Below are 8,056 nucleotides of genomic sequence, written 5' to 3' on the forward strand. Positions count from 1 at the left end.
CCCCCCCCCAGGACACAGACCCCCCCTCCCGGGGACACAAACACCCCCCCGGGACACCCCAGAGCCCGGGCACAGGGACAGCAACACCTCCCCCAGTGCACCCCCGGACACAAACATGCCCCGTGCAGCACCGGGGGACACAAACGTCCCCCCGGACACGCAAACAGCCCCCCTCCGGACACCCCAGTTCCTCCTGGAGACACAAAGACTCCCCCCCGGGCACTCACTAGGGAAACAGCCTCCCTAAGGGGACCCCCAAACGCCCCCCGGGGTCACCCCCACCCCCTCTCGGGCACCCACCCGGGACCTCAGCCCCTGGATTCCCTCCGGGGTCACCGCACCCCCCTCGGGTACCCCCCTCGCTGCACCGGGGCACCCTCTGTGCTGCTCCGGGGACCGCGACCCCCCCGGCACCCTCCTGTGCTGTGGGGACACTCCTCGGAAGGGTCCCTGCGCCCCCATACCTGGCACCCCCCGTGCTGCACCCCTTTCCCACGCCCCTGTGCTGCACCCAGACACAGGGACACCCCCCTGTCACCCCCCTGTGCTGCACCCAGACACAGGGACACCCCCCTGTCACCCCTCTGTCACCCCCCTGTGCTGCACCCATGGACAGGGACACCCCCAGTTCCCCCCCCAAATTGCACCCAGTGAGGGTGCAGGGGTGGGGGAGGGCAGCCCCCGCATCCCTCAGACCCCCCTGCACTATTTTAGGGGACAATACCCCCGCCCCAGGCACCCCAATTCCCCCCTCCCCCTTCGGACACACTTGGGCACAGGGATGGGGACAGGGACACCTCTTGGGGACCCCCCTGCACCGGGACAAGGCCACTCCGTCTCCGTGTTCTGGACGCTGGTGGCAGGGGAGGGGGGTCCCCCTGAGCCCCCCAGGTCACGAGTGGGGGAGAGCTCAGCCCGGCCTGAACTGGGGGGGGCGGGCAGGGGGTCAGTCCCTCTGTCCCCGCGGGCCACCCGTGGCTGTGGGGAGCAGGGTGGGGAGCGGGACCCCCCTCCCGGCGCGGGGACCCCGTGGGAGCCCCTCCCCACGCGTGTGCCCTGTCCCCCCCGCGCCGTGTGACGCCAGCGGGGGCTCGCAGCAGACGCGCTCGCTGCGCGCAGCGGCTGCGCCGGGGCCGAAGGCTGCGGCACCGCGGTGACTTCACCGCCCGCCCCGCGCATTGGCTGCGCCGCCGCCGCCACGGCACCCCCGGACCCCCCCATCGCCGCGGCCCCGGCCCTGCTCTGCCCCCCATCCTCCTCTCCCCGCTGCTGGGGGTGTTTGGGGGGATGTGCATCGCCCCAAACCCCGGTGCCAGCCCGGTGTGGGGTCTCCAGGGTGGGGTCCTGCCCACCCCCCCCAAAACCTGCCGAAATTCTGCTTTTCCAGGCCCTCACAGCTCCTCCTGTATCCCGCAGGCCGGGCCTGCCCGGCCTTTGTTTGTTGGTGCTGCTAATGAGGGCTCCCGGTTAATCCGGACTGGGGGGGAGTGGTGGGGGGTCCGCAGGGGGACAGGGACGGTCCCTTCCCCTCCTGGGGCTCCTGAGGAGCCACACTTTCCCAAATCGTGCCCACCACTGTGTAGGGCATGGAGCCGGGAGTGACAGGGCAGCAGAGCCGGGGCCCACAGCCCTGGGGGGCTGCCCAGGGCTGGGCTGGGGGCTCACCCGGCCCGTGGGGGTCCCTGTCACCCTGTGAAGCTGGGCCAGTGGCAGCGTGTTCACCGTGTGTGCCACGTGTGCTGTGTGCTGGCTGCGTGTGGCATCACCCGCGTGTCCCCTGCGTGTCCCCTGCGTGTCCCCTGCGTGCCCCCTGTGTGTCCCCTGCGTGTCCCCTGCGTGTCTCCACATAGCACCATGCCCTCTGTGCACACCCAGTGTGTGCTCAGTGCCCACCCCTGCTCCCCGTGTGGCCCTGGCGTGACCTTGGCATGTTTGTCCCCTGTGCTGGTGGCACACGCTCAGTGCACACTCAAGGGGAGGTTTCCAGCGCTGGGCACAGGGACACCGGGACAGGCTCCTCTTCCCAAGGCTTCCCTTCCCAGCTCCCTGTGGAACTGGCTGCCAGGGAACGTGCACAAAACCACACACGTGTGTGCAAGGCCAGAGCATGGGCCGGGGGGTGTTTGCACGAGCACACACACATACATACATGTGACCATGTGTTGTTTTGTGCCTGCACACGTGCTCATCCCAGTGTAGCACCCGTGTTTCCCCCACGGGACCGGGGCTCTCCCTCTCCTGCTGGGCACAGGGTGCAGCCAAAATCCCCCCCGGGGTCCAGCCTGGCCCCCAGGTCCCTGTGCTGGTGGCTCCAGCTGTGGGACACACGTGCCCAGGGACAGTGCAAAGGGCCCCTGGCAGGCCTGGCAGCTCACAGACCACAACTAAGGCCTTCAGAATGGTTTTTTTTTCAGGGAAACACGAATTTTGACACATCCGAGCTCCCCCTCTGCTCCTGATCACATCCACCGTCCCAGGGGTGCGAGGTGGGGCCGGCAGCAGCGAATTCCCCAAGTCCCAGCCCAGGACCCACCCATGCTGAGCCCCTGCTGTGTCCCCAGGGTGTCACCTGTCCCCACACCGCCGCCTCCAGCAGGACCCACAGTCTTGTGGGGCCTCCAGGAGCTGTTGCAGCCCCACATTCCAAGAGGGAAAACAGGAAAGTGAGCGGGGCTGTGCCGGAAGGCGGCTATTGTTGGCCAGGGAGCAGCGGGAGCGTCAGGGGCCGGAGCCACCGTGGCCACCGTGTCACCCCCTGTGCCCGGAGCCACTCGTGGCTGCCCACAAGCCCTGGATGTGCCCCAGTGTGGGCAGGCGCTGCTCGAGGCTGTCCAGGGCTTCCCCTCCCACTCCACGGCTCTGTTTTGGAAGGGAAAATAAATAAACTTTTTTTTATTTTTTTTTTTCCAGTGTGTTACTTCCCCGGCCCAAGGAGGGCCCAGCTTCCCGCCCCTGGAAGCAAGAGGTTTGGAACCCTGGCTGTGTGTCAAATGAAAAAATCCTGCAAAAAACATGGAATTTCCTGCTGGGCAGAAGCGGGGAGGTTTGACACTCCTGCGCTGGGGTGGGACAGGAGGGATGGGAGGGACACAGGGGACAGCAGGGACACAGGGGACACCCCTCCCCCATGCCCAGGGCACACACGGGCTCACAGCCGAGCTGGTTCCTGTGCCGGTGGATCCTTGATTTCCTCCTCACATTGAAGCCACTGGGAGTTTTGGCAGCTCCTGCCAGGCCTCAGTGCACCCCAAGTCCCCAGCCTGCCACCGTGGGGCTCTCCCAGGGACACGGCCCGGGTCCCTCAGTCCCCGTCTGCTGCAGGCACAGGCTGGGGTGAGCCCTGCTTGGCTTTCCCTGCTCCTGCTTCACCCCCAGGTTTCAGGGCTGCCCCTTGCCCAGAACCCCCAGCAGAGCTGCCCGGTGTGTCCCTGGCACAGCTGGGGGACAGGCAGGGAGGGGGATGGTGCTGTCGTTCCTCAGTTTCCCCAGCTGGAAGAGGCACCATAAGGGGTGAGAGTAGCTGGAAACCAACACGGAAGCTGCAGGGAAGTGTGTCCTGAGGGAGGGTACAAACACACCCTGGTTTCACCCCCAAAAGTCCTTCAGGGAGGTGCCAGTTCAGTGGGCAGCATCCTCCCTCCCTCATTGCCCGTCCCCTGACACCCCACACCAGCCAAACCCCAGGGGACAAGGACATGGAGATGGTGGGATTGGGATGGGGCTTGGCCCAGGGATCTACTGGAAGGATGGAGCAAGTTCCTCCAGGAGGGAAATCTCTGCAGCCCCCAAAACAAGGGACAGGAGCTGAGGGAGCTGTGCTTTTGGGGTGGCTGGGAGAAGGGCAGGGACAGGGCTCATGCTGTGCCACAGTGGGAGTCCTGTCTTAGCAGAGAGCAGCAAATGGGAAAAGCATTTCCAGGAGGACTTCAAACACCCCAGGCTCTTTTCACCCTCCTCCACCCTCCCAGTTCCCTGGGAAGGGGGAAATCTGCAGCAACAGCCCTGACCCCTGAGCTGGGTCACTCCGGGGAAGCCCAGGGACGTGGCAGGAAGAGGTGCAGGCTGGCACGTTGCACATTTTCTTAGAAGGAGCAGAAAAACTCCCAAATCATCAAAAAATTCCCCCTGCTCCCTTGGAAAGGGCACTGAAACCACAGCAGGGCCTGTACACCCCGTGCTGGAGGACTGGCAGCCTCTGGGGTTAGCAGGGATTTGTTCACCAGGACCAGAAATGATCCTGGGGCCCCTTCTCCTGGTGAGGAGGGACCTGCTGTCCCCGTGGGGCTGGAGCAGCAGGTGCCCTCGGTATCAGTGTCACCCGCGGGGATGGGACATGTCCTCCCTGCTCCAGCATTTTCCCAGAAGCATTCCAGGTCCTGCCCATGTTCCTGGAGCTGCTGGCTCCCGGCCTGGCCGGTGCCATACAAGGGAGAGGGAGCACGTGCCATGCTGGTGACTGTTCCCTTGTCCCAGGAACGGCTGTCACCTCCTCCATGGAGCCCAAAACTGGAGCAGAGCAAATCCAGAGCCCTGCCTGGGAGGAGTCGGGCACAGATCAGGGCTGGGGAGCTGCCAGGGACCCTGGGGAATCTGGCTCCAGAGGCATCAGCTGTCCAGGGAACACAGAACAAACAAAAAGCATTTCAGAGCTTGGAAAGCATCCACTGCCCGTGCAGGGATGAGGGACGGAGGCACTCCCAGGGTCTGGGGGGCTGAGTGTGACAGCAGAGCTGTGCAGGGACATGTCCTGTGCCATCTGTGCTCCTGTTTCCATAACTCAGAAGGTGCATGGAATGAGGCAGCACCTCCTGGGGATGGAAACACAGTCCATGGGCTCCATGGGCCCCATGGCCCCTCTGGAGGCGTCCCCCTGCTGTCTCTGGGACAGTGCCCAGGGCTGGAGGGGCAGGGCAGGGCAGTGTAAGGACATCTTCTGTCACAGCACAGCCCCAGCAACGCTCTGAGCAGGAGCTGCTGCCCAGGGAGGTGGTGGCAGGTGGGGACATCGCTGTCCTCACCCAGCAGGACACGGCTCTGGCACAGACCCCACAGACACGCAGCCACAGGAGACCCCCAGCCCCTGCTCCCCCTTGGCTGCTTCCCAAGCGTCCCTGCAAAGGCTGCCCTCACTCCCCAGGTTCCCACTTTAAGCAAACCCTGATGGGACTCATGATGGATGTCACAGCCCAGCAATGGTCTGGTGTGGGATCCAGAGGAGGAAAAGGCCAGAGCCAGGCCAAGAAGTCCAGGAAACCCATGGAGGAGCAGAGTGCCCTGGGGAGCATCGATGCTTGTGAGCTCAGAACCGACTGTGGGATTAACGCATGGAGAGCAGGTGGCTTTTCCAAGAGTTATTTATCAGGGAACAATGGAAGTTGTGGGTACAAGGAGCCCCTGCACTTTTCCCTGTGAGCCAGCTGCTTCACCCCATCACCCTGCCAGCAAGGCGCCACTGCGTGCCTCGAGCTCTCCCTGCCTGGCAGTGTGACTGTGCTGTGGTGTCCTGGAGCAGGGACACCTCCCAGCCTGTGCCTCAAGGAAACAGAGACCTTTCCACCACCAACAGAGCTTTGGATGAGTCCAGTTTGAGTTCCCCCTAATCTGCAGCTGGACTGAACATCTGTGATCTCTGCAGGTGGGACATGTCTCAGGGTTTGGGATGAGACTGAGACCCTTAACTTGCAACAGCTCCTTGGTGAGTTCTTGACAACACCCTGAATTAATACCAATGAAATCAATGTATTTAATTCCTTCATATGTGAACCATTGTCCAAATCTGAGACTAAGACTGGACCTGGGCTGTACCTAAGGTCTATCAGGAGTTTAGGAAGCAGGGGGGGTCTTGTCTGAACCTTGCATTCAACAGAAGGGTCTCTCTTACCCTTTTACATCTTCAGTCTCAGTGCAAATCATTCCAACTCAATTCCAACTTGATTTTCCTCAGTCTTTTACATCCATGTAGAAAGTACCAGAGGGAACCTCATCATTGTACTCTATTAAAACCCACTTTCATAGATTCATATTAAAATAACTTTTGCTAACAGCATTGATGGGGACTCTTTGAGTGACCCTAAATCACTCGTCCATGACAAACTGATATTGTTGGTAGGATCCTAAATCCTGATTCATGGCAGAACTGAGGCCCTGAAGCTCCTGAGCTCCTGAGGGTTCAGGGGATGGAGAAAGCCAGCAGGGGAGGATCAGGATGAGCCACGGCTTCCTGGGAGCAGCAGGAGACCCTGCTCTGAAGCACAGGAAAGGAGCATTTCCTTCGGAACATACGGCAGCCACAGCCCCCTCCGTGCTGCCAGCCCGTGCCCGCTCCAGCTCCAGGGCAGATGCCATCTGTGCTTTTGGGAAAGGATCAGCCCTGCAGAGGGGGGGCTGCTGGAGCCCTGGGCACTGTACCTGCTCAGCCCAGGCCCTGCAGTGCAGAGCTGCAAAGCTGTTCTCTGGGTTCTCAGCACAGCCTTTGTGATGCCTCTGCACCCAGCCTGTGCCAGGGGGATGAGCAGGGAAAGTACCAAGAGGTCCTGGTCAAGGCTAAACCTTCTGGCCAGGCTGGGCTCAGCTCGGGGGGCTCAGCTTGGGTGGGCTCAGCCCTGGGGACTCAGCTTGTGGTGCTCAGCACTGGGGCCACAGTTTGGGGTGCTCAGCCCGGAGGGCTCAGTCCTGGGGGCTCAGCTTGGGGGGCTCAGCCCCAGGGGCTCACAGCTGCCTGCTCCCTGCAGCACTGCAGCTGCAGCTCAGGAGCAAGTAAACACCAGATGAAAGCCCAGGGAGATGAAAGTGGGGCTGCTGGGGCAGAGGCAGAGCGAGGCTGAGCTGTGGCTCCACAGACCTGTCTGGGCAACATCCTGCAGTGCCGGGCGTGGGGCCGGGCTCAGCCACCTCCAGCCCTGCCACATCTCCTACAAGGGTGCTTTTCCTCCCCCTCCCTTGGCTGAGCTGGTCTGGCATGGGAGGGTCTTTCCTCCAGAAAGAAAGGGGGGCTGAGGAAGGCGAGTCCCTGCAGCCCTGTGGGTCACAGCTGGGTGCCACACATCCAGGGACTCGACCCACAGCACTCCAGGTGGGTGTGAAAGGGGAAGCTGAGGAACAGCAGCAGGAGCTGCCCTGGCTCCGAGGGCTGACCCAGCACTGCTCTCCACCCACCTGCAGCCCCACCACAGCTCAGCACTTGGGGCCTTGCAGGTGTCCTGGTTTCAGCTGGGCCAGAGCCAGTTCTCTCCCCAGTAGCTGGTACAGGGCCGTGTTTGGGATCTGGGATGAGAATAATGCTGATAACACACCGATGTTTTGGTGTTGCTGAGCAGTGCTTACCCTAAGCCAAGGACTTTGTGTGTCCCGTGCTCTGCCAGCAAGGAGGGGCACAACCACTGGGGGAAGCAGGGCTGGGACAGCTGACCCAGGCTGGCCAGAGAGATATTCCACACCACGGAACAGCACGTTCTCCAGCTGAGCTGCACCCACAGAACACTGGGAGAGGGGCTGGAGGGTGGTCCCAGCACCTCCACTGGGCAGGGGAACAGGCAAGAGCCAGTGCTGCAGGCAGGGAACAGGAGGAGCTACAGCTGGGGAGCCCCTCACTCCCCTCCTGGCCAGGAAAACAATGTGCATCCCTCAAATGCAATGTTTCCCAATTTAGTCCACCAGCCTCCATAACTGCACCCCTGGCTCCTTCCCATTGTAGAAGAGCCTCTTGGCAAGTTGGTGAGCTGGAATTCCCCTCCCCTGCCCACTTCCACCTGAGTTTCAGAGCTGGGAGAACAGCTCAACCCTTGGGTACAGAGACACTGCAGACACAACTCAGGACAACCCCGGGCTGCTGGTCAGGCCCCACGGCCTTGGGCCCCAGGGCTCAGAGCAGCCTGGACCTGGCACGTGGAGAGCAGGAGGAACCCAACCAAGCCCCCAGGAGCTGTGCCAGGAGCACACACCCACAAGCTCCCAGCTCCCCAGCACAATCCCCAAGGAGCCCAAACACCCCGTGTTTGTTTTGCTGATGGGAAGGTTCTGACGAACGTGCAGTCACGAGACGCTCGGCGGCGGCGTG

The sequence above is a fragment of the Passer montanus genome, unplaced genomic scaffold, assembly GCF_014805655.1.
Source record: "Passer montanus isolate IOZ18808 unplaced genomic scaffold, ASM1480565v1 scaffold114, whole genome shotgun sequence".
In the NCBI taxonomy this organism is placed as follows: Eukaryota; Metazoa; Chordata; class Aves; order Passeriformes; family Passeridae; genus Passer; species Passer montanus.